Below are 27,423 nucleotides of genomic sequence, written 5' to 3'. Positions count from 1 at the left end.
AAGCTGCTTTAGGGTCACATGCAAAAACCAACTAGTTCGTGAGGACAAAGTAAGTCATGAGGTTGAAAAAGCAATAAACAAATAAACTTAATTGCTAAAATGAAACATGGATGATAAGTAACAGAAAATAAGAATATTCCGCAGACAAAAAAAACATTATTCTACAAAAAAGTTTCAACATTAAAGTAAATGAGCCAAAGGAAGGGAAAACCAAAAAAGATAGCCGGAGAAAGGTCACCTCCCTTTCTCTGTGACTCCAGCAAAAAAAAAAAAAAATGCAATAAAATATCTCGTTCTAAGTGCAAATTGAATATTCAAGATTCAGACTTATAACGATAATCAGAACAAAATACATTGGACAATAAGGGAACTTTCTCTTTTTCCAACATCTAGAACAGATTATATAGCATGATATACATATATCAATCAAGATCTCACCATTACAGCAAAACTCAAGTATAAGCATATAAGGATCCAATAACCAAGTGAAGAGGAAACTAATTCAAGAGTTTTACCCTGGTTTTTCCCCAGTAAAGGGTGTGTGCGGGGGCTACTTATATAATACTCCAAGGGGAGTCAAACTCTTGACCTCTTACTAAGAGGTGTTGATCTTTGCAAGTTGAGCCAACACAATTCAACATATTTAAACATTTCAAAAAAATTTCCTCTCCCCCGGCCCCCAAAGCTGACCTCATCAACATATAGCGTCAACGAGGTGTCATTAGAAGATGTAAACTCATCACAATGTGCAAACCATGATTCATATATGAAAAGTTAGGTCTCATACCCCACAAAGAATTCAGATGTTATCGCACCAAAAAATACCTTCATGACAACTAATAAGTCATATCAAAATTCAGTCAGAATCATAACAGTGATAAAATTGAACTACTAAGTATAAAGTTAGGGAGGGAGAGAGAGACAGAGAGGTCCTTTCCCACCTTTAAACGGAAAATCTTTTTAAGCAAATTGAGACCCTGTGGAGTATATTCAAAACTACAACCCTTATAAAATTCAAAAGAATGCTTGAGATGGGCTGGACACGCAGCAGTCAGCAATGGGTTATTTGAACAGTCAGGGCTGCATGGTTGTGGGAATATGAACTACGAGTCATACAAGGAAGCATTCCTGAGGATTTTAGTGGTTGATGTGGTGGTTAACAGTGAAACATGCCAATTTTGAGACTGCCCCGTTTATTTTAAAAGAATAAGTTGTGCTACCTTAGTGTTTGCAAATCGGTTTTTCACATTTAATTTGTTGAAGGTTGCATGGCACTTTGTTGAGTTTGGAGTGAAGGTAAAGATGGCATTTGGGAATTAAAAGATCAGCTAAGGAACAAGACATCAAAGAACTGGGAAAGCAAGGAGTGAACTAATGTGAGATCAGATTAATGCATAATAAATTGGCACTCACCAAAACTGCTTTTTTTGGAACGAGACACCTAAGAACCTGGAAAGCAAGGAATAGAGCTAATGAAAGATCACATAAATGCCTAAATTTTTGGGGAATACACCCACCAAAAAATTTAAAGGGAACATTCTCTTTTTAATTTTTTTTTTTAGAATAGAGAGCATACAATTAGAGAAAAAGTGATCCTTTGACCAACACCTTTCACCAAAAACCCATCTTGAACAAATTGAAACCATGCTGACAACAGATGAGTAAGGCTAACATAAAATTATATTTGGAAAATGTAATACTTATAATATTCAAAGGATCTAAGATGCAGCCCATAAAGAGAGCAAAAAACCAGAAAGAGACTGATATCTTTCGACCAATTCATTTAACCAGAAACCCATCTTGAACAAATCGAACCATAGTGACAACAGACATATAAGGGCACTATTAGGTTGTATTCAGAAATATAATCATTATATTTCCACGAGGTATGAAAATATAGTCTTCCTCTTGACTATCTAAAGGGAGAGGTGGGAGAGAGAGAGAAATCCTTATACCAACCCCTTTAATCAGAAAACCCTTTTGAACAAATTGAGACCTTTTCACCAGACAAATTAAGGCACCATCATTTTACATTCAGAAATATAACTCTTATAAGATTTAAAAGAATTATAATTAACGAGAAACTTACATATAGACCTTCAAGGTTTGAATCACTTACATCAACTACAAATGCGGCGAATGGTAGGATAGTCAAGCGGTTAACAACCCAACTTCCCATGGGGAGGTCTTGGGTTCGCACCCATCCGGCGGCACCATATATTAATAATATTCCCCCCCCCCCCCAATAATTTCAACTCACCAGTTCCAAAAAAAAAAACTACAAATGCGCCCTCGAAGTTAACACCATTAAGTTTCAAATTGAAAAGACCAGAATACTATTACTTACCCGTCAGTCCATCTTAATATCACGTAAAATGACCTAACTAACCTTGCTGTACCCAAGAACTTTTCTTTTCCTCTCCCTTGCTGTAGCAAAGAACACCCAACCCGTCTCACTTCCATTACAGTAGTAAATAACATCCAACCGCTCCATGCTGCTACCACCCTTCTGTGCAAAATCATATATAAGTACCCACTTCCATGGGTTTTAATCAATGAGCTACTTCCCCCTTCCAACTACCGTTATAGTGATGGATTGCATATAACATGCACATCTAAGCATGGTTTGGGCCTATAAGTCCTAAACTTTGCCATCATTGAGTCATAAGACTCACATCCACACTGAAAAGAAGAAGAAAACTATGGTTGCATTGAGATTAAACAGTTCAGACTAATCAAACCAAAAAACAAAGAGAAAAAAAAAAAAAAAAAAAATTGACCCTCCCCACCTTCCAAAAAAATTATAATAAATTAAGGCAAAAGCAAGTGAATGCCCACAAAACTTCATGAATGGGAGAATCTTACCCCGCTAGAGGGATCCTTGTCAACAGCAAGACATAATTGTGTGAACTTTGTACCATCAATTTGATACCCACTAAACTACTAAGGATGAAAGAAGGGCAGCGCAATGAATAATCTATAGTGGAAATCATCCATAAAACGTACCTACAATGCCAACTGAAATATTTTATTATAGCCTCACTTCTAACATAATCTGAAATCAGCTATATAAAAAGAGAAAATAAGTGCATAAATACCACTTGAGATATCCAATGTTTTAACAACCAACTTGTATATTGAGTGCCTATCATTAGTGAATTGTATTTGGGAAACCTAGTTTCATAGTTCCAACTATACCAACCAATACCATAGCTACCTCTGCCATTGCCAATGCAGCTACTACCACCACTACCCAGCCAAAGTTGTCCCCTTCTCGCGTGATCTAGAAACCACCCATGTCATCAACTGCTCCCATCTCTTGTGTTCTTTTTACTATCCTCAAGTCCAACCCTCTTTTGATCATGCCCCCATATATCTCTTGTAGTTTGCAAACCCATAACCACCCCACCACCCTTGACATGCCCCGACCTCTTTATCCTTGGCCTTACCAGCTTATGTGACAATAAATTGCTTTCTCATATAAAAGATAACTTGGCAATAAAGAGACCTTCTACTATAAGTATTAATGTGCCAAATCATTTGATGTATTAGAATTTGAAATAATCTCTGCTCGAGGAAGTAAGTCAACTTGGGAATCATAGGAAGAGAGATGCGGTGAGCAATAAAATGGGGTTATGTTTTGTAGATGTGGCCTGTCACAGTAGCAGGTGCATGATGGTGTAAAGATGGGGCTTGAAGCCATTGTTTGTCTTGTGCTGGTTGAGAGTAGGGGAAAGTGGATAAGGAAGGGCATAATACGCGATTATACAAAAATAAGATACCTCAGAGGCTTCAACAAAATATAAGCAATAGTGAAGTACCTCAAATAACTACTAATTATGAATGATGGGGGCAGGTGGAAAGGGGAATTAGTAGTGGAGTTGCCAATGAGACTTGCCTTTAAAGATCCAATAGTAAATAGAAGAGGAAACTTATCCAATATATTTGGCCCAACAGCTTTTTTTTTCCGTTAAAGGTGCTTTGTACATATATTCCGGTCGTTGGGGGTGTGGGGGAGGGGTTTCTTACTGAATCATAAAATATGGTCTTCTTAGAGAGCATAAAATCAGAGAGAGAGAGAGAGAGAGAGAGAGAGAGAGAGAGAGAGAGAGGAGTGAGTGATGCTTTGACGAGCACCTTTAACTGGAAAACCCAACTTGACCAAATTGAAACCTAGGTGACAACAAAAAAAATAAGGGTAACCTTAAATTATATTCAGAATATATAACACTTAAAAAATTCAAAGGAATCTACAATATAGCCCATTGAGAGTAGAAAACCAAAAAGAGACCAATATACTTCAGCCAAGTCATTTAACCAGAAACCCATCTTGAGTGAATCAAAACCCTAGTGACAACAAAAATATAAGGGCATTACTAGATTGTTTTCGAAAATACATCATCTGAACATAGAGAGCAAAAATCCTAAGTCAAACACCATTAACTGGAAAACCCTTCTGAACAAATTGAGACCTAGTTGACAAGAGAAAAATCAAGGCACCATCGATTCAAAAGTATAAACCTAAATACCTAATAAGATTCACAAGAATCTAATGTTGAAATAAACTAAGAGAGCATAAAAACAAATAAGCAAGTGACAGTTGACAATCCTTTGACCAAGTCATTTAAAAATAAAAAACAATCTTGAACACATCCAAGCCTAAGCAACAATTGACAAAAAGGCACCATCAAATTGTATTCAGAAATATAGCGCTCATCGATATCAATAGAGTATGAAAATAGTCTAGCTAAAAAGAAGGATACCCAGAGAGAGTGAGAGTTATCAACTAAGCAACTAAGAATAAATAAATGAACTGCCCATTTATCTTGTCTACAGAAAGAGATAATTTTCTGAACTTTTTAACATCAATTTCATACCCAATAAACAACTGACAATAAATAAATGAGCTATCAAGATAGAAAGGTGAACAAAGTAAATAGGAAAACAAGCCTTCTAACAAAAGGAAAAAATGGTGAATGCATACAAGACTTCATGCATGAGAGAAGCTTACCCCAATACTTTGTTGAGGGATTGTCGACCACAAAAAGAGATAATTCTGTGAACTTTGTGCTATTAATTTGATACCCATTGAACTACCAAGAATGAAAGAAAAGCAGCATAGAGAACAATCAATAGCAGAGTCATCCATAAAAAGTACATACGATTCAAATTGAAATATTTTATTACAACCTCAAGTCTAACAAAAATATAAATCAATTACTTAGGAACTCACCGTTGCAACAAACCCAACAATAACCATTTAGGGATCCAATAATCAGCTAGAGAGGAAACACATTCAATAGTTTTACTGCTGCTTTAATGTCATAAGATCTCATTGAATCCTTCAACAAAGTTAAATATTTCAAAAGAATTTCGCATCCATGCCCCTCATCAACCATATATAACCGTCAATCAGGTGTTAAAGAAGATATCTACACTCATTGTGATGTGCACACCATGAATCTTTTATGAAAATAAGTCTCATATCTCACAAAGAATCCATATTTTCTTGCACAAAACATAACCTAGATGACGACTGATAAGGTCATATCAAAATTCAGTAAAAAAAAAAAAAAAATTAAATAATATAATTGAACTGAAACATAAAATATTGAAGATGTTAGAGATAATATGATGTAACAAAATAGGGAGAGTCCCCTTGTTGTGGTTTCCTTATTGGTTTGAGTCTTTGGTGCTATTGGTTTCCTTATTGGGTCTGTGGTCATTAGTGTCCTAGTAAAGCATAAAATCAGAGAAAGAGTGATCCTCTGGCCAATAACTTTAACTAGAAAGCCATCGTGAACAAACTGAAAACCTGCTTGTAGCAAACAAATAAGGGTACCATCAAATTATATTCAGAAAATAAAACACTTATAAAATTTGAAGGAATCTAAGATCTAGCCTAATATGAGAATACAAAAATTGAAACTTGAAAGTGAAATACTCCAAATAAGGTTAGAAAGAATTTTAAATTATAATATGCTAAGATAGCATTTAGCCAGAGAATGAGTGATAACCTTTTAACCAAGACCTTTAACTAAAAAAAAAAGCCATCTTGAAGACATCCAAATATAAGCAACAACAAACAAAAAAAGGCACAATAATATTAGTTAGAAATACAACATTCACACAATTCAACAAAATCTAAAAATAGTCTACTCATAAAGTTAAAAATCAGAGAGAGAGAGAGAGTTATCCACTAAACAACTGATAATAAATAAATAAACTATTAATTTTATCTCATCAATAGCAAGAGATAATAGTGTGAACTTTGTAACATCAATTTGATACCCACTAAACAATTAGGAATAAATAATTGGTCTGTTAAAGTAACAGATAACCCAAGTTAATAGAAAAATAAGCCTTCCAAAACAAACAAACAAACAAAAATACAAATCTTCATGCATGATAGAATCTTACGTTGTCCACAGCAAGAGATAACTGTGTGAAATATGTAGAATTTATTTGATACCCCCACTAAACTACTAAGAATTAAAGAATACCAGAGTAGAGAACAATGAATGGTAGAGTCATCCATAAAAAAGTACATAGTACATACGATGAAAACTGATATATTTTACGAGTTACGACAGCCTTAAGTCTAACGTAAATCAACAACTTCAAACGAGAGAATAAAAGAGTAAACAATGCGAGAGATACCCAATGCTTTGATTAATTTGTCTTTCTTTTTTTTAATAGAAGATTAATTTGTCTTTTGACTACCTACTATTTGTGAAATTTTTATTTTGGGAACCTAGTTTTATAGTTCTAAATATACCTACAGCTACAAGAACCATAACTATCCTTGCCCATGCTGATGCCGCCACTAATACTACTGCACATGCTAATGTGACCCCTTCCCGTGAGATCTGGAACCCACCCATGTCATTAACTATTCCCAATCTCTTGCAATCCTTTTACTCACCCCAACTTCAATCCTCTATTGGTCAATGCCCCATCCCTCTTGTAGTGTGTTGTAACTCCATGAACTCCTACCGACCCTTACTCTGCCTTACCTTTTTATCCTTGGAGTGAGGCTTGGCCTTACCGGATTACCTAACAAGACATTGCCTGCTCAAATTAGAGATTACTTGGCCATAAAAAAAAATTGAGGCACCATCTAGTACAACTAGTAAGTGTGCTAAATCTTTTCCTTATGATGTGTTAAAATTTGAAATAATTCCTGCTGGTTGTGTTGAATAGAGGACTTTGGTGGGAAGAAGTCTTCTCCATGGTATGGCTTGAGCCACTGTCCATTCACCTTAAAAGGGCTCCTGCTGGTTGTGTTGAATTTCATAGGTTCCATAAGGAAACAATTTGGTAATTGTGGAAGGCCCAGACCACCTTGACTTCAACTTTCCTGGAAACAAACGAAGTTTAGAAACTTGTTGGCCAACTTCAAAGTGTCTCCTTAGAATGTGTTTGTCATGCCACACTCTAGTCTTCTCCTTATAGATCTGTGAGTTCTCATATGCATCCCTTCTAAGCACATCAAGCTCATTAAGCTGCAAAAGACGGTTAGCTCCAATTGCATTCATATCAAAGTTAAGAAATTGCAATGCCCAATAAGTTTTATGTTCGAGTTCAACAAGAAATTGGCATGCTTTTCCATAAACTAGCCGAAAAGGTGACATCCCTATGGGTGTCTTGTATGCAGTCCTATATGCCCAAAGAGCATCATATAGCTTACAGGACCAATCTTTTTTATTGCTACTCTGTCTTTTCAAGTATACGCTTTATCTCCCTTTTAGAGACTTCAGCTTGGCCATTAAATTGGGGATGATAAGCAGCGGCTAATTTGTGGGTGACACCATACTTTTGTAGCAAAGAGTCAAATTGCTTTCTAAATTGCGTACCCTAGAGTTATATGGCCCTAGGTGTCCCAAATCTTGTGAAAATATGTTGCTTTAAAAATTTAATGACCACTTTTGCATCACAAGTGGGAGTGGCAATTGCCTCTATCCATTTAGAAACATATTCCATAGCAACTAAGATATAAATATTAGAATAGGAGAACGGGAAAGGTCCCATGAAATCAATGCCCCATACATAAAAAATATCACATACTAAATATTGTTTAAAGGCATTTCATGTCTCCTTGAGATATTTCCCGTTCTCTGACATCTATGACAGTTGGTCACATAAGAGTGCGCATCCTTTAAAAAGAGTAGGCCAATAGAAACCACATTGCAATACTTTGGCTGCCGTCTTGGTGGCACCAAAGTGACCACCAGCAGGGCCATCGTGGCAATGGTAAAGGATGTCCTTAGTCTCTTCATATGGTACACAACGCCTAATGATTTTGTCAGAGCAAACCTTAAACAAATAAGGTTCCTCCAAAGAATAATCATATCTTTGACAGAAACTTATTCTTTTGGTGAGAATTAAATGTAGAAGTACTTTGCTCACCAAATAATTAACAAAGTTAGCATACCAAGGTGTTTTAGCATACACAACAAGTAGAAACTCATCTGGGAATGTTTCCCCAATTGGTGTGGTGGGACAAGGTGCATTTGGTAACCTGCTTAAGTGATCTGCCACCAAATTTTCACTCCCCTTATATAGTCTTTGATTTCTAAGTCAAATTCCTGGAGGAATAAAATCCACCGGATAAAGCAGGGCTTTGCTTCTTTTTTTAATAACAAATGCTTTAATGCTGCATGATTAGTGAACACAATTACTTTAGAACCTAACAAATAAGGACGAAATTTGTCAAAAACAAAGACAACAGCTAAAAGCTTTTTTTCAGTTGTTGCATAATTAATTTGGGCTCCACTTAATGTCCTGCTTGCATAATAGATTGTTCTAAAGAAGCTGTCTCTTTTCTGACCAAGCATCACACATTAATTTAAATGGTAACTCCCAATCAAGAGGCATAACTATTGGTGCTGAAATTAGTTGATCTTTCAAAGTTGAAAATGCCTGTAAACAATCATCATTAAAGTCCAATTTAGCATCCTTTTCCAATAACTTTGAAAGTGATCTAGCCATCTTGAAGAAATCCTTGATAAATCTCCTGTAAAACCCTTCATGTCCAAGGAATCCTCTAACTAGCTTGACATTGGTAGGAGGTGGCAATTTAGAGTTCACATCAATTTTTGCCTTATCCACCTCTGTACCAGCAACATAAATTTTATGACCTAACACGATTTCCTCTTGCACCATAAAGTGACACTACTCCCAATTTAGTACTAAATTAGTGTCCTCACATCTTTGCAACACCTTATGTAAGTTATTCAGGCATGCATCAAAATTATACCCAAAGACAGAAAAATCATCCATAAAAATTTCAATAATATTTTCCTTCATCTTAGAGAATATAGCAGTCATGTACCTTTGAAATGTTGCTGGTGCATTGCAAAGACCAAAAGGCATTCTGTGATATGCAAAAGTGCCATATGGGCAAGTGAAAGTTGTTTTCTCTTGGTCTTCGAGTGCAATTGGAATCCAATTATAGCCAGAATAGCCATCAAGAAAACAGTAATACTCATGGCAGGCAAGCCTCTCAAGCATCTGGTCAATAAAAGGTAGTGCGAAGTGATCTTTATGGGCTGCTTCATTCAATTTTCTATACTCTATGCATACTCTCCAACCCGTAACAGTCCTAGTAGGGATTAGTTCATTATTATCATTCAATTGTACAGTCATGCCTCCCTTTTTTGGTACTACTTGTACAGGGCTTACCCACGAACTATTTGAGATAGGATAGATAATACCAGCATCGTGAAGTTTAATCACCTCTGCTTTTACGACCTCTTGCATTTTTGTATTCAACTGCTGTTGTTCTTGAATTTTTGGTTTGTATTGCTCCTCGATCAAGATCTTATGCATACACATTGATGGAATTACCCCCTTAATGTTTGCAATTGTCCAGCCAATAGCCTTTTTGTGCTCCCTCAGTACTCTAAGCAATTTATCTTCGTTCTCACCTGTCAAAGTAGAAGAGATAATTACTGGAAGTGAATTATCATTAAGAAAAACATATTTCAAGTGAGAAGGTAAAGGTTTAAGTTTAAGAGTTGGAGGCTCTTCAATTGAAGGTTTAGGCTTAGGCCCTTCCATCATAAGATCTGCAAAGCGAGGAGTTAAATGCCTAGGCCATGGTTTAGCTGCCTCTAAGTGGTTCACGATTTCTTTTGACTTCTTTTAACTCCTCCAAACTTAGTTCTTCATCAAAAGCATGAATTAATGTAAGCTTTAATGGATCTGGATCAGACATGTGTTTCTACACTGATTCCCTTTCACCAGAAAAAAACATCAATCTTAAAGCATTCAGATAGATCATTAGGACACTTCATGGCTTTAAAGACGTTGAATGTCGCATTTTCCTCCCCCACTCTTAGCATCAACTTTCCTTGTTGCACATCAATCAATGCTTTTCCTGTTGCTAATCTCCCTTGGCTAACAAGTTATTAAAGAGTCTTTGTCTGACATCTACTTTTTCTTTTTTGACTGGACTAGTGGTTAGAATCCCACTCTGGTTAGGAGTCCCAGTTAGAGCATAGATCTCCCTTGGCTAACAAGTTATTGAAGAGTCTTTGTCTGAGTATTTTCAAGTGGGATTCCTTTCAGAAGATGGCTGTTTATTTTGCAAGTTGTATTGGTTTGAGAACTCCTTAATGTCCTTTCCAGTTTAGAAAGTTATTCTAGTTGTGTAATAAGGAATTCTAATTCAAATTGGATCCCCTAAGTTGAGTGCAAGTTGGTTTTCTTTTTCAGAGGCCTAATTTAATTTTCCTTCAACATAAGGCTATAAATAAAGCCACACCCTTGTGTAACAATTAATTGAATGAAAACAGAATTGAAGGAAGACTTTGGAAGTCGTGGGCTCCTCCTAGGAGCCCACGGCCATAGTGTATATTCTACAATTTTTTTGGCTATTTCCAGATTTTCTTTCTTCTTCATTCACCTCTGGCAGCCATTGAAGAAACTCTAATTAGTGATCTTCTCCAACATTTCTTCAAGCCTCTTCTCAAGCATTAAGTAAGCAAAACCCCCCACCACCCCCCATTCCCAATTCCTTCTCCTGCTCTCCCAGGCTCCCTTTCCACCTTGCAGCACCAGAGTAGATTTCCTCTCACCCAAAATTCTGCAGAACCCTAATACCCCCTCTAAATCCCAGCTACCCTATGTAGAGTCTTATACACGTTACGAACTTAGAAGACCTAAATCTACAGACTGTGACATGTAAATTTCCTGAAATTACAAGTTTGTGTAAAACAGAATATTTCCTTCAGTTTCAGACATAATTATAGCCTAGCCAAACCCTAAACCCCTAACCAAATCAACTCTAGACCTACCTACATCTGGATCTAAGAGTTGGGAACCTAATCAGACATAGCCACAGGGATCCTTGAGTGTTTTAAATACAATCCGGCTGCAGCCCTCGAGATCCAGACCCGAACAGCAGAGTTATAAGCCCTAAATAGCTGCTGTTCATTGAGAATTCAACTGAAATCAGACCTAAAGCAGCAAAGTTCAACCCTAATTTACTGCTGGTTCATCAGAAGAGGATTCAGAAGACTGGCCCAGACCCCGGATACATCAAGCATCTAGTGTACGAGTATAAAGTGTGCTAAATCTTTTCCTTCTATGTGTTAGAATTTGAAATAATCTCTGCTTGAGGAAGTAAGATAACTAGGGAATCATAGGAAGGGAGATGCAGTGAGTAATGAGATGGGGTTATGTTTTGAAGCTGTGATGTGTTACAGCTATAGATTAGGTTGTGTATGCAAGGTTCAGGTTTCACGGGAGTTAGTTGCTGTGGCCGATGAATGATGGCATTGAGATGGGGCTGGGCTTACAGCAGTCGGCGACAAGGTTTTTTTTTTTTTTTTTTTTTATCTGTTTTTTTTTTAATGAATAAAATGAGCAATATGGTTATTCCAAAAGTCAGGGAGCAGGGTTGTCAGATTACACGAAAATAAAGAAATGGATGATAAGTGACAGAGAGTATTCCATAATCCATACCCATAAGCATTAGTTTGCAAAACCCTGACTTTTGCAAGGCAACAAACATGTAAGCTCAACGCCCTTCTTTGGCAAAGGCTACTTTCTTGCAGTAGAGCTGTCTTGGCTAGCTTTATTGCTGGCCCTAAGCCTACCTCCTTGACTACATCCTGAACTCTTGACGTCTTTAGTCTCCCCAACTCTGGACTCATCACTATGCATGCCTTAGCCTTCGTTCTCTTGAAATTCATTTTTTCCCCATAATGGTGATAAACCAATGAAATAACACAGCCAAAGAAAAACAATCCACAAAAGAAGACATTCCCAAATTCAAAATTTTGCATGGCTAAAAGAAAAGTTAAACTAATAGTAAGCTGGGTAGCTTTCTACCTTGCCGCATATAGAATAGAGGGTTTGGCTTTCAATGTTGCCCTACCTTAAACAGGCTTAAAATAGAAGGGGGCTTTTACCTACAGCCTTGTTCTGCCCAATTTGAAGGAGAGTTGCCAAGAGCCGACTTACCAACATTGGGAATTCCAACCAGCAGGATGGTTATGGCATGCTAACCCCATTTATCTGATAAACTTAATCTGAAGAAATCATTTGAGGTTGAAAACATGGAGTAAGGTCTCCTATCATGCGTGCATATGCTTGCATTATTCAAAACAGCCACATGGTTAGTACTATTATTAGTAGCAGAAAATCACTCAGTCTTAGCAGCATGCCAAAAACTGCAACCTCTCATGTAGTCATGTGATTCATGTGAATAAATTCCTAAATGACTAGTACATTTACTAGAGACGAATTAGAGTTAACAAAGTATGAAATCACTAACATGCTTCATTGTTTTAGCCTGAGAAAGGTGTCTATAAATGACGATAGGAAGGAAGGAAAAATAAGGAAACAAAGGAAATCAAACTCATTCTTTCTGATATATAAGCCCAGCTTTTTCTTTCTATTTTTGAACAGGAATAGGAAGGGGTGGGGGGTTGCAAGATATCACTAAGGCAGACATCATAATACAATAACATAAGAAATATTCAAAACCAATATATGCGAAAATGAGGGTATAATTATTTTGATTTAAATGAATAGATGAGGAAGGGAAAAAAACAAACGAGTAGCTCATGCAACAATCCAATCGTTAGGCAGCAAGAACATGTCAAATATGAGAAAAAAAGTCTAGGGTGGGCCAATTACTAAAGGGATTTTCTTGGTTAATTGGGGTGAAGCAGTAGCAGAAGAGAAGTCATCCTTTGTAACATTCAAACAACTATTACATCAAAACCCATCCAAATTCCTAATGGAACAAAAAGGCAAATGATACAACAGATGAGTGCAACAATGATCCAACAAAGTACACCAACAAAATTTCAAGCAAACCACAATTCTTCAATTTCTATGACAACTTTAAAGCATGACATCATTGTATATGTGTTTCATGATCCCAAACCTGACTCAAAGCTGAAAAAGACTTTACAAACTGAGGTAAACCTACTCAGATATTTCACAACAATAACCTGTCTTACCTGGTCAATATCATCGTATTCTGATGCTCATCGGAATATAGACTGAAAACCACATATCAAACCGTTAGATCTAACATCAGAAAAAGGAATGTAATGAATAAGGGCTCCTGCAAAACATAACCATAAGTTAGGTAAGAAGAACCATCGTATAAATCATTAACTCATTTAGTACAACATATATCCACTCAAAATCATGTCCAAGGATAAGCAGCCATCATGAAGAGGAATAAGAAACAAGTTCAAATTGTAGTTCAAGTGTTCAACTACAAAATCCATTAAATATTGGGGGAAAAAAACATAAGTTTAATGTCTTCAAGACCTCAACAAGTCTCTGTACCATGCACCCAATCGTCTAACATGCATTTGTTTCTTTGCTCATAATTGTATAAACACTCTGTATCATAGATCAAACAATTAGTCCTCCTATCCAACAAAGAGATGATATAATGCCATGTGAAAAAAGAACTGAAATTATGTCAGAACTCACAAACCAACCATGAGCAAAAAGTATGTTTTAAATCCTAAAACTTTAAAGCCCATAATAAGAATCAATTATGAATATTATGTTAGCAAATACAAGACTCTTACAAAGTAGGGAAGGAAGGGAGTAGAACTAAAGAGATAAGATAGGGTCTTCTCATTTTTACTGTTATACTGGCTTCTCTTGTAAGGGAGACCAATAAATTCCTGTAGAAACAGCAATGGAAATAAAATAGGAAGAAAACAATAATAAGAGATCAAAAGAATTACTAAAAATTAAGTACTAGATAAATATGGAGGAAGAGAAATCAAACCAGTGTCTTATGCCACAATCTCATTCTGCAAAACCATTTCAACCCAACTTACACAACACTAGCATCAATGCTTTCATCGGACAATGTAGCAATAGTCCCATACTCCCATCAAAACATCAAGGAGACCCTTTTTTTTTTAAACTTAAGAAGAAGATTGACGCATGGGAATGTCGCGTCCAGTGAAGTAAAACCTATCCTTGCAACAAAACCAAAAATGGTATTCAAGGATCCAAGATATAACCCTAAGTTTAAGAAAAAAGATAGTTCTACACCAGCATTAATATCACAATATAAAACAAAAATCTTTCCAGCTAAAATTAATACTGTTTGTAGTCATTAATCAATTTCCAAACATAGGATCCCTACACACATCAAAATTATCAATGTGAGCATCGTATACTCAACAATTAGGCCTTAAAATCTCACGAAGTATGTTGTCTCACACACATTGGACCTTCAATGACTAATAAGGGCATCACCCAGCCTATAATTGTCAACTATAACATCAATAGGATTGAACCATCAGAAGTGAAGTCCACAGAGAAATCATAGCAGCAGATAGAAATTGAAACCTGATTCACCAAACTGTTCAAATAGAAATGACATGTAATTCAAACAGTTCTTCAAGAAGTGAAAAGCTACATATGATCCAAATGATGAGACAATTCCAACCAAAAGGGAGAGAAGAAAAGAATTGTAGTGTGAAGGACGAGAACAAAGAAGAGGAAACAGGAAAAGTATCACATGAGGCACATGCAATAACTTAAAACGGCTATAAAAACCTATAAACTTTGAAACCAAAACTAAAAACTTAAATGATATTGAATGTAAAAGACACATCAAACTGAAGGTACATTCCACATCATAACCATTTACAAAACAAAAATTCGTGAAACACAAGAAGTAGAAGTGAAAGTAACTCATTCTTCAGTAACTCATTCTTCAGTCATAAGCCAGACTACATAAAATCAGATTCGGTTTTTCATTTTGAACTCCTTCATCTGACCCTCCGGTGTATTCAGCATTGCATCCTTTTTCTTTCCAATCTGCCCATCCCTTTTGACTTCGGAATGTGCAGTTTGCTCATCAATCTGGATAGGCATATCCACTTTGGTGGGAATACCTTCACTGACCATGGTAGAAGAATGAATGTTCCCAATTCCATATGTTCTTAAAGAAGTAGTGGAATTAATACTACAAACAGTAAAAGTCCAAATAACAGCTTTAGAAAGACAACCATAATTAATTTGTAGGTAAAAAAAAAAAAAACGATTCAAAATTTAGAAGAAAACCCTTTGTTGAACTCTAAGGCATTACACCTCTACCTTTACTACCCTTTACTTGCAGGATAGTCAGGATTCCAAACACAAACACCAACAGGAAATAGAGTCACTGGATCAACACAAGCTTTAAGATCATTTTTCCAATTACAAATCATATTCCCCACCTAAGTCTAATTAAAAATGTAGAAACAAGGATGACTTTTTATGTCCTCAAGAAGACTGCCTTAGTTAGACTCACTAACCATGCACCAGTCAATCCGGTCAACCAAAACTTTGCACATAAATATGAAATCACTAAACTTCATAAAATTCAAAAATTGGGCCCCATACACACAAACAAATAACATATCACAATGCAAAATATAGCATAGCCAATCAGGATTGAAATAAACAAGATTGAAGAATCACATATGGTGTTCAAGTTTAAATATACTAAAGAAAGAACCCTCATTTAACCTTTAGCTAAAATACCGCAAAATGTTCATAACCATGTCCAAGATGAGAGTATATCCAACCACTTGATGAAACCATTTTAAGAAGTAAACTCATCCAAGGAACTGTAGCCATATAAACACACTTGGGAACTAAGGAAACCAAAAGGAAAAGAGAAAAACTAATAGGAAATCAGATTAGTCCGTAATAAATCTTGGTTTCATCGCACTGATTTTGTAAGGGACAGAGGCAAAAACTAAGTAGAAGTTAACAATTTATGTAAGAAGTTGAAAAGGCTTTAATCAACCCAATCAGCTGGAGGAAGAAACACCAGTGCTATTATGTCAGTGGAAGATTTGTCTCCGTATTGAGTGGGAGCAACTAGATTCACATAGGTTTAACAGTAAATCCAAAATACTTCCAATGCTTTACGGTTGTGTACAGAAAATATCAAAATCTGTACTAGGAATAATTTGCCCATGCCAAATAGTTAGATGAAACACCTGCAATTACAGCACTATGGCGAGCTCCATAAGAAATTTCTGAACTTGGGGCATCCAAAAGTCTTGATAAAGTCTATGCACCCAAAAAAAAAAAAAAAAAAGAGAGAGAGAGGAGGAAAAAAGAAGGAAGAACGGTCCTAGAGGTAATTTCAAGAGCCTATGCTAGAAAGAAAGGAACCCAAGAAAAAGATCTCTTGTAACTTCAGTAGGAATAGTAGAACAGTCCGCCCCTGGCTGAAACCTGTTGTGGACCCCAAGGCCCACCAAGGTGGCACAGCTAAGGCGGGCCAAATCCCAAAAAGGGGCATTTTGGTCAATTTTTAACCCTAATTAGCTACTGAATTTTAATTTCAGAAATTTAGTTTTAATTTTCAGGGTCCTGTTTTGTTTTAAAGTCTTAGTTTGAACTAGTGGTTGGTTTTCGAGTCCTAAGTAGTCTTTTGGTACGGCTCTTACAATTAATTAAGTCTTTATATCAAGAAGTGTAATTTAGAGATTGATATTTAGTTGTAGATGGTGTCCTAACTTATAAAGGAAACACTAGTTAAGTTGGTTTTTAAGTTTTAGTCGAATCCAAATGGAGTATCCCAATTGGTTTTTTAAGTTCTTTCTTTTGATGAGGCTATATAAGTAAGCCAGTCCATCTTTGTAAAACTTAGTCTGCATTGAATAAGATTGAATATTGTTTGCGGAAAAATAGGTCGTGGTTTTCTTTGGAAAAGCCACGGCTGATATGAGAGTTTTGATTCAATTTACAGTAGCCTTTTCAACAAAGCTGCACGCCTTCTCCTTCTCCAGTAGTAAAACAAGTACCAACACCCACAGCCCCTTCCGCCACCTCCAGCCCCATTGCAGTCCCTCCCCTCCCCTTTTCTCTCATGCTCACCTAGGAAACTCCACCACGCTTCATTACAGCCCCTATTCCCCTCTCCTGAGCCCCCAACATCACCCTAGAACAAATCTGCAAGGCTTCTCCATCTCTTGTAGTAAAACAAGTACCAACACCCCCAGCCCCTTCCCCCACCTCCAGCCACAAAACCGTTTCCTCTCTTGTGCACCTTGGAAACCCCACCCCACCCTCCTCCATCCCAGCCCCTTATTCCCCTCTCCTCAACCCCAAACAGCACCCTAGAACCCCTCCACTACCCCCTGCAGCATTTCCCAGCCCCTCCCTTAGTTCTCCCCTACCCAGCGGCCCACCTCTAGAAGAAAGAAAGAAAGAAAGAAAAGAACAAACAAAAGAAAGGAAGAAGAGAAGATTTAAAAAGATTGCCCAAGATCCATCCAAGAACCCACCAATTTTTATCCAAACCTTTTCTAATATTCCTAGAGACTTACCTAAACTTTACCAAAAACAAATCAAATTATCCCTTCTCTTCTCCTACGAATCCGAGGATCAATTTTTTCCCAATAGATCATCCCATAGGACTTTGGTAAAACCCTAACTTTTCCCTATCAACCCAAGAGATACCAATTTTATCTCCTTGGTCTTCCCTACAATTCACATCTATATTAGACCAACCCATATAATTCCTAACTTGTCTCCAGGATCCTCCCACAACTTCTTTAGAGGTCCAAAAACATCCCATAATATTTTAGGCTTATTTGCTGGATAAATTTGGGCGAACCCTCAATTTTAGGGAAACCATCCTAGGAACCCTAACCCTAAAAGCGGGCTTGCATCACTTGCACAATCACACTAATTCCTAACAAAAAAATGTACCCAATCTTCAAGAGCACAGGTAGAAACTACAAAACTAATAGTCTTAGGATTTGTAGATTTCTTAGATAGATGCAATAAATAGAAAGTCCGAAGCAATATACTAGGATTTCAATTAAATTACTTGTCATGGCAGCTAAAAGTTCCTATCTAATATCCACAGGATACACTAAGCAAGAAAATCAGTACTATGGCTACAAGGAGTACCATAGGTGATGAATAAGAAATGAGATCAACCATCCATCAGTAGCTAGTTATTTTGCATTGATTACGTGATACCTAGCAGACAAGGTGTTCTTGATTAGGTGTGTCTTGTCGCCTTGACATGGAAACCACATGGGAATATGGAAAATATGATCCATTAGATGGTCCACTCCAAGGGCAACCTGGTAGAATGTCACCTACATGTATATACCAATTTGAAGAGAGTTCAAATATCAATAAAGCACGAAGTAGCAAAATGAGTGGATGTTAATAGTTGACCCCTCATTAAACCCGAACAAATTGTAACTCTTGGAGAACGAAATATAAAGTTCCTTTTTCCCAAAAATTGAATTCATGATTTCTTACTTAGTTAATAAATCAGGTAATAGATATGCCTACGTAACCATAAGTCCATATATTCTTTTGAACTTTGGTACTGGTACATTGTGAAAATATGATTGTTATATCAACTTTACATACAACAGGAAAAATTATTTGGTTATGCCCATAGATGCTTTACTCCCATGAGTGAAACACAACCAATCACCAAGGCCATACTTGTGCAACACAGTTCTACCATGCCTGAGATAGCATATTCTTTGCTAGCAACAAAGAGTTCTTTTATTTTCTGTTGAGTAGATATGAATGGAAAAAAATTGACACTTCAGCATGTCTAAGAATTTACCTCATCTTGATCAGCACCATTACACAACTGTCCAAATTGATTCCGCCAAATGCATACACAACTTCTTCAGTAGAAATCCAAACTATATGTCAAAGTCCTGCAGTAACTCCTTGTATCCACCTGAGGGAGATAACATACAGGTTGGACTAAATTCATCATTTGTACTTCCATGCCCACACCAGACAAAAAGACAAAATTAAAAAGCAAATACATCTACTCCAACAGGTGGAAAAATGCCATAACAGAGAAGTCCAAAAATAAATTCCCTTTTTCAGTAAACCTAATATTGAAAAATCTACTGGGCATTTTCTCCATATCTTTCTACAGTTCCTGCATGCTTGTGCTAAGGTAGCCAATAACCAGCAGATAAGTCCAAATTTTACGGTTGGAAATAAACATAAAGAGAGCAGCTGAAGTAGCAAAGCATTGCAAATAATAGAAAATAATCCTAGTAATGAGAAACTTCTACCACATCAGTCACCGACTTATAGGAGTTCAATAAACTGGATTGACAATATCAAGATAAAAAGTTAACTGTCAAGAATGAAAGAGAGAAAGAACTTGTAAAATAATCTTAGGTTAAATAAATTTTAAAGTAATTTGGATTTAATGTCCATACTAAACAAAGAAAGGTGTACCTTTAGGAAACTCAAGCACAAGATATGTCTAACTTATGGGGAGAAAATTTTGTAGAATTTCAGAACTCTGGTTCACACAGTTTGAAAGCACAGAGTACCTTTTTGCCGTTCCTTTATGGAATTCAAATGCTATAAAACAAAACATTATGAGAGTGCCTTTTTCTGAGGCCTTCTTTTCTGCACATTTTGAATGTCTAACACATATTCATATTGAAATACAATAGAAAGAAAGTAAATAAGGATTGAGAAAAACTGAAAGAAGATGAACCAAAATCTCAAAAATGTAATTTTAACCATTTAAGTTATTTATGCTGAAGCCCACAATAATATGCCAGCCTGATTCAATTCAGTTGCATTTGCCAACTTACACAAATTTCTTGGTTGTATCAGCAATAGGGCGCATGAATCCTCCCTAAGCCCAACTCAATCTCAGACTCTCAAGGCTCTACTGAAAGGCTGCCATATTTTGTCAGGTTTGTCTACAATTATTTCTTTCCTCCAGCATCAATCAATACAAACCTAAGAAAATTTTTTTTCCAAAATCTGTAATGATAGCTTCCTTGTTTATCATTTGCTATTACTATGAAGCCCTGAAGTTATTTCAGGCTTACCCATCTCAGCAAAGAATACACCACTACAGGAAGTCACTATAAGGCTGACCAAACCCAGAATCATAATGCCAAACTATCTTTCTTCAAGATAGATGATATAAGTTCACTATAATTCCCACATATCACAAACTCTTCAGAGAAGGCATTTGACTCACTACAAAGAGCAATTGGCAAATAACCTCACCAGCCTATAAAGTCCCCAACCAAAGCCTCCAGCATATGTTGATGCGTCAATAACAAAAAGTAACTATAACTGAATGACTAAATAACTAGCTTCACGGTGACAGTCTAAGAACAGAAAAATATTTCACTAAAGATAAACCGCCAAATGCCAATAACATGATATGATATTATTCAAAAATCAAAACGAAGTAATCTTACATTCAATTTTCACACCATTCAGTTACATTTCTTGAGAAGTTTTCCTAAGCATAACATTAAGTATAGTAGCTAATCTTGTAGTTTCAAAAATCAACTGCATAAGAACAGGTTAATAAGTTTTAATATCTTCATTCTACTTACTAAGAACAGGTGCAGTAGAGTAATATCGATTACCACATAAATTAGATCCATCGACTTATGATCTCTCCATGTGATTGGATATCTAGTCCTTTCTCTTTTCTAGTGGCCATATGTTGCTCCTGAAATGTAAGAAAAAAATGTTCATATTTAAGATAATTAAGGAAGCAAAGGAATAATAGTGGGAAAACTGTCAGAAATCTGGATCATGAGTGGAGAGAAATGAAGTTACCCTGAGTTCTTTAAGTGCTCTTGGATGGTCATGGAGATACTTGATAGCCTCAATTGATGGATTGGAGAAAGTCTCCTAACAAGAATTAAGGATTGCAATTATTTAATCAACTATCTCCTCATCATAGAGTTTGTACTCGGGGTTATGGTCTCCAGTTTTAATTTGGAAACAAGCATGTTTTCATAGCATAGTTAATTCAAATGAAACCACAACCAGAACAGATTCTATTTAAATTATTATTCTCTTTGTAATAGGGACCAAATGATATAAAGCTCTATTTTTTGGATGAATGAACTATCATTACCAATAACCCCATAGGGTAAAAGAGGAGGAAAAAAAGTGGAGGAAGAAAGAGGGGGCAGCCCTTAGCTTCTAGGCTGAAAACAGGAGGCTATGTTCCAGGTAACAACAATAAGCCTTTCCATGGGATGTCTAAAAAGGTGGATAGGGACAACTAGAGCTCCATGAGACAAGTAGATGGCTTTCCAAATTGAGTCCAAGGACCTAGAATTTGAGGTCCATCTCTTAAGATTTTGTTCTCACAATAATGCATCCAAGAGCCAACTTACTAACAAGATCACCATTACGAGAGTCTAAGAAAGGATCTCAAGATCCAAAACCAGTCCTAAGCAAATCCATAAGAGCATCAGGAGTGGGGCCAAACATAGGCAAGGGATTCTCTCCAAAGGGAGAAGAAGGGGTAGGCGAAGAATAGATGGGTCTATATCCTCCATACCATTCTAGCAAGGAGGCAGTAAAAAGAATGGTAAAACATAAAGTAGATGCTTTTCCAAATTAAGACCAACGACTTAAATCATTTATTAAATCCAGAAGTAAACAGTTAGAAAGTGAATCAAGAAGTCGGTACAAAATAAGTAGAACTATAATAAAGGAAGGAAGAGTATTGTATCTTCAAATAGAAAGTACCTCTTTAGTTTTGTCTTGGATATCAATAATTTTTTCACCCCAGTTGCTTAGGTGGCATCTCATAAGCTCATCACATTTTAGCAGAAGATGTCTTTGATCATGATGGGTCTGATGAAGCTAAATGTTGGCCCTTTGATTTTCTTGTAAGTAGAGCGAGTCACAACTCACAATTGAAATGTTGCATTTTCCTAAGATAACCAACATTGACTGTGGGTATCAGGGAACAAACCCTTGGCTCTAGGAGGCATAAAGAACCGTGGACCAAACTCAAAATCTGTATTCTATGGGAACATTACGTGTATGTTGGCGCTAACATTGAGTCTAGAGCAAAGTTAAATTTTAAATCCATCTCAAAATTCATCTATATTTTGAATCTAAGCAATAAAATATGTATAATCTGGGGGAAACAACAAGGAAATAATGCAGCCAAAGAACAATAATCCACCAAAGTAGTAGTTTACCTGCAGCACTATTCGGCCCAACAGGATGGAGAGAGTTGGCAAGAGCCGACTTAGCAACATTGGGAATTCTAACCAGCATCATGGTTATCATATGCCTAGGCTGACCAAACCTGTTCAATTCTCTTACTCGAGCTTGTATAAAATTTAGAAAACTTTAATATCCTGTGATTCATGTGAATAAATTCCTGATTGATTAGTACGTTTACTAGAGACGAATTAGAGTTAACAAAGTATGAAATCAGAAACATGCTTCATTGTTTTAGCCTGAGAAAGGTGTCTATAAATGATGATAGGAAGGAAGAAAAGTAAGGAAACAAAGAAAATCAAACTCATTCTTTCTCATATATAAGCCAAGCTTTTTCTTTCGATTTATGAACAGGAATAGGAAGGGGTGGGAGTTTGCAAGATATCACTAAGGCAGACGCCATAATACAATAACATAAGAAATATTCAAAACCAGTACATGTGAAAATTAAGGTATAATTATTTTGATTTAAATGAATAAATGAGGAAGAGAAAAACAGACCAGTAGCTTATGCAACAATCCAATCGTTAGGCAGCAAGCACATGTCAAATCTGAGAAAAAAGTCTAGGGTGGGCCAATTACTAAAGGCATTTCTTGGAAAATTGGGGTGAAGCAGTAGCAGAAGAGAAGTCATCCTTTGTAGCATTTGAAAAACAGTTACATGAAAACCCATCCAAATTCCAAATGGAACAAAAAGGCAAATGATACAACAGATGAGTGTAACAATGATCCAAACAAGTACACCAACAAAATTTCAAGCAAACCACAATTCTTCAATTTATATGACAACTTTAAAGCATGACATCATTGTATATGTGTTTCATGCTCCCAAACCTGACTCAAAGCTGAAAAAGACTTTACAAACTGAGGTAAACCTACTCAGATATTTCAGAACAATAACTTGTCTTGCCTTGCCAATATCATCGTATTCTGATGCTACATGTGATCCAAATGATGAGACAATTCCAACCAAAAGGGAGAGAAGAAAAGAATTGTAGTTTGAAGGATGAGAACAAAGAAGAGGAAACAGGAAAAGTATCACATGAGGCACATGCAACAACTTAAAAAGGCTATAAAAACCTATAAACTTTGAAACCAAAACTAAAAACTTAAATGATATTGAATAAATGCAAAGAAACATCAAACTGAAGGTACATTCCACATCAGAACCATTTACAAAACAAAAAGCCATGAAACAAAAAATTTAGAAGTAAAAGTAACTCATTCTTAAGTAATAAGCCAGAATATATAAAATCAGATTCTGGTTTTCATTTTCAATTCCTTCATCTGACCCTCCGGTGTATTCATCATTGCATCCTTTTCCTTTTCAATCTGCCCATCCCATTTGACTTCGGGATGTGATTCATCAATCTGGATAGGCATATCCACTTGGGTGGGAATACCTTCACTGACCATGGTAGAAGAATGAATGTTCCCAATTCCATATGTTCTTAAAGAAGTAGTGGAATTAATACTACAAATGGTAGAAGTCCAAATAACATAGCCTTAGAAAGACAACCATAATTAATTTGTAGGTAAACAAAAAAAAAAAAAGGAACATCTTGTCAAAATTTAGAAGAAAACCCTTTGTTGAACTCTAAGGCATTACACCTCTACCTATCCTACCCTTTCCTTGCAGGATAGTCAGGATTCCAAACACAAACACCGAGAGGAAATAAAGTCACTGGATCAACACAAGCTTTAAGATCATTTTTCCAATTACAAATCTTATTCCCCACCTAAGTCTAATTAAAAATGAAGAAACAAGGATGACTTTTTATGTCCTCAAGATGACTGCCTTAGTTAGACTCACTAACCATGCACCAGTCAATCCGGTCAACCAAAGCTTTGGACATAAATATGAAATTACTAAACTTCATAAATTAAAAAATTGGGCCCTATATAGACAAACAAATAACATGTCGCAATGCAAAATATAGCATACCCAATCAGGATTGAAATAAACAAGATTTAAGAATCACATATGATTCAAGTTTAACAATACTATAGAAAGAACCCTCATTTAACCTTAGGTAAAATACCGCAAATGGTTGATAACCATGTCCGAGATGAGAGTATATCCATCCACTTGACGAAACCACTTTGAGAAGTAAAGTCATCCAAGGAACTGTTTAGCCAAATAAACACACTTGGGAACTAAGGAAACCATAAGGAAAAGAGTAGAACTAATAAGAAATCAGATTTCTCCACAATAAATCTTGGTTCCATCCCACTGATTTTGTTAGGGACAGAGGCAAAAACTAAGTAGAAGTTAACAATTTATGTAAGAAGTTGAAAAGGATTTAATCAACCCAATCAGCTGGAGGAAGAAACACCTGTGCTATTATGTTAGTGGAAGATTTGTCTCCGTATTGAGTGGGAGAAACTAGATTCACATAGTTTGAACAGTAAATCCAAAGTACTTCCAATGCTTTATGGTTGTCTACAGCGAATATCAAAATCTGTACTAGGAATAATTTGCCCATGCCAAATAGTTAGATGACACACCTGCAATTACAACACTATGGCGAGCTCCATAAGAAATTTCTGAACTTGGGGCATCCAAAAGTCTTGATAAAGTCTTTGCACCCCCCCCCCCCGATAAAAAAAAAATTAAAAAAAAAAGAGAGAAGGAAAAAAAGAAGAAGAAAGAACGGTCCTAGAGGTAATTTCAAGAGCCTACGCTAGAAGAAAAGGAACCCAAGAAAAAGATCTCTTGTAATTTCAGTAGGAATAGTAGAAAAGTCCGCCCCTGGCTGAAACCTGTTGTGGACCCCAAGGCCCACCAAGGTGGCACAGCTAAGGCGGGCCAAATCCCAAAAAAGGGCAATTTGGTCAATTTTTAGCCCTAATTAGCTACTGAATTCTAACTTCAGAAATTTAGTTTTAATTTTCAGAGTCTTGTTTTGTTTTAAAGTCTTAGTTTGAACTAGTGGTTGGTTTTTGAGTCCTAAGGAGTCTTTTGGTACGACTCTATAGTAAATTAAGTCCTTCATATCAAGAAGAGTAATTTAGAGATTGATATTTAGTTGTAGAAGGTGTCCTAACTTATAAAGGAAACCCTAGCTAAGTGGGTTTTTAAGTTTTAGTTGAATCCAAATGGGGTATCCCAATTGGTTTTTTAAGTTTTTTCTTTTGATGTAAGGCTATTTAAGTAAGCCAGTCTATCTTTGTAAAACTTTGTTTGTGTTGAATAAGATTGAATATTGTTTGCGGAAAAATAGGTTGTGGTTCTCTTTGGGAGGGCCATGGCTGATATGAGAGTTTACGTTCAAGTTACAGCAGCCTTCTCTTCTACAAATCTGCACGCCTTCTCCTTCTCCAGTAGTAAAACAAGTCCCAACACCCACAGCCCCTTCCCCCACCTCCAGCCCCATTGCAGTCCCTCCTCTCCCCTTTTCTCTCATGCTCGCCTAGGAAACTCCACCACCCTTCATTAAAGCCCCTATTCCCCTCTCTCCTGAACCCCCAACATCACCCAAGAATAAATCTGCAAGCCTTCTCCTTCTCTTGTAGTAAAACGAGTAAGTACCAACACCCCCAGCCCCTTCCCCCACCTCAAGCCCCATCGCAGTTTCCTCTCTTGTGCACCTTGGAAACCCCACCCCCCTCCATCTCAGCCCCTTATTCCCCTCTCCCCAACCCCCAACAGCACCCTAGAACCCCTCCCCTACCCCCTGCAGCAGTTCCCAGCCCCTCCCCCACTTCTACCCTACCCAGCAGCTCACCTATCCCTTTCACTCTATTACACTTCCCACCCTCTTTACTGGCTTGTGGCAGATCCAAAAACAGAAAAGAAAAATAAAAAAGAAAGAAAAGAACAAAGAAAAGAAAGGAAGAAGTGAAGTTAAAAAGAATGCCCAAGATCCATCCAAGAAAATCAGTACTATGGTTACAAGGAGTACCATAGGTTATGAATAAGAAATGAGACCAACCATCCATCAGTAGCTAGGTATTTTGCAATGATTAGGTGTGTCTTGTCGCCTTGACATGGAAACCACATGGGAATATGGCAAATATGATCCATTAGATGGTCCACTCCATGGGCAACCTGGTAGAATCTCACCTACATGTATATACCAATTTGAAGAGAGTTCAAATATCAATAAAGCACGAAGTAGCAAAATGAGTGGATGTAAATATTTGACCCCTCATTAAACCCGAACAAATTGTAACTCTTGGAGAACGAAATATAAAGTTCCTTTTTCCCAAAAAATGAATTCACGATTTCTTACTTAGTTAATAAATCAGGTAATAGATATGCCTTTGTAACCGTAAGTCCATATATTCTTTTAAAGTTTGGTATTAGTACATTGCGAAAATATGATTCTTATATCAACTTTTACATACAACAGGAAAAATTATTTGGTTATGCCCATAGATGCTTTACTCCCATGAGAAAAACACAACCAATCACCAAGGCCTTACTTGTGCAACACAGTTCTGCCATGCCTGAGATAGCATATTCTTTTAGCTAGCAACAAAGAGTTCTTTTATTTTCTATATTGAGTTGATATGAATGGAAAAAAATGACACTTCTGCACATCTAAGAATTTACCTCAGCTTGATCAGCACCGTTACACAGCCGCCCAAATTGATTCCGCAAAATGCATACACAACTTCTTCATTACAAATCCAAACTATATGTCAAAGTCCTGCAGAAACTCCTTGTATCCACCTGAGGGAGATAACATACAGGTTGGATTCAATTCATCATTTGTACTTCAATGCCCACACTGGACAAAAAGATAGAATTAAAAAGCGAATACATCTTCACCAACAGGTGGAAAAATGCCATAACAGAAAAGTCAAAAAATAAATTCCCCTTTTCAGTAAATCTAATCTTCAAAAATCTACTGGGCTTTTTATTCGTATCTTTCTACAGTTCCTGCATGTTTGTGCTAAGGTAGC

General features: G+C 36.6%; 1 long non-coding RNA gene across 1 annotated transcript; it reads right to left on the bottom strand.

Annotated features, from left to right (window-relative positions):
- Positions 1–6,832: 6,832 nt before the first annotated feature.
- Positions 6,833–23,657, bottom strand: LOC149018346 (uncharacterized). Its single transcript, XR_016172928.1, has 6 exons — positions 22,488–23,657; positions 21,100–21,174; positions 20,904–20,989; positions 19,100–19,219; positions 13,479–14,463; positions 6,833–9,929 (listed from the first exon to the last, which is right to left on the bottom strand). It is a non-coding gene; the product is annotated as an uncharacterized LOC149018346 (long non-coding RNA).
- Between the last annotated feature and the right edge of the window lie 3,766 nt (positions 23,658–27,423).

This window comes from Hakea prostrata, chromosome 4 (genome assembly GCF_041222555.1).
Source record: "Hakea prostrata isolate BN-2017 chromosome 4, UWA_Hpros_2, whole genome shotgun sequence".
NCBI classification, from domain to species: Eukaryota; Viridiplantae; Streptophyta; class Magnoliopsida; order Proteales; family Proteaceae; genus Hakea; species Hakea prostrata.
This window is presented reverse-complemented; position numbering and strand designations above follow the sequence as displayed.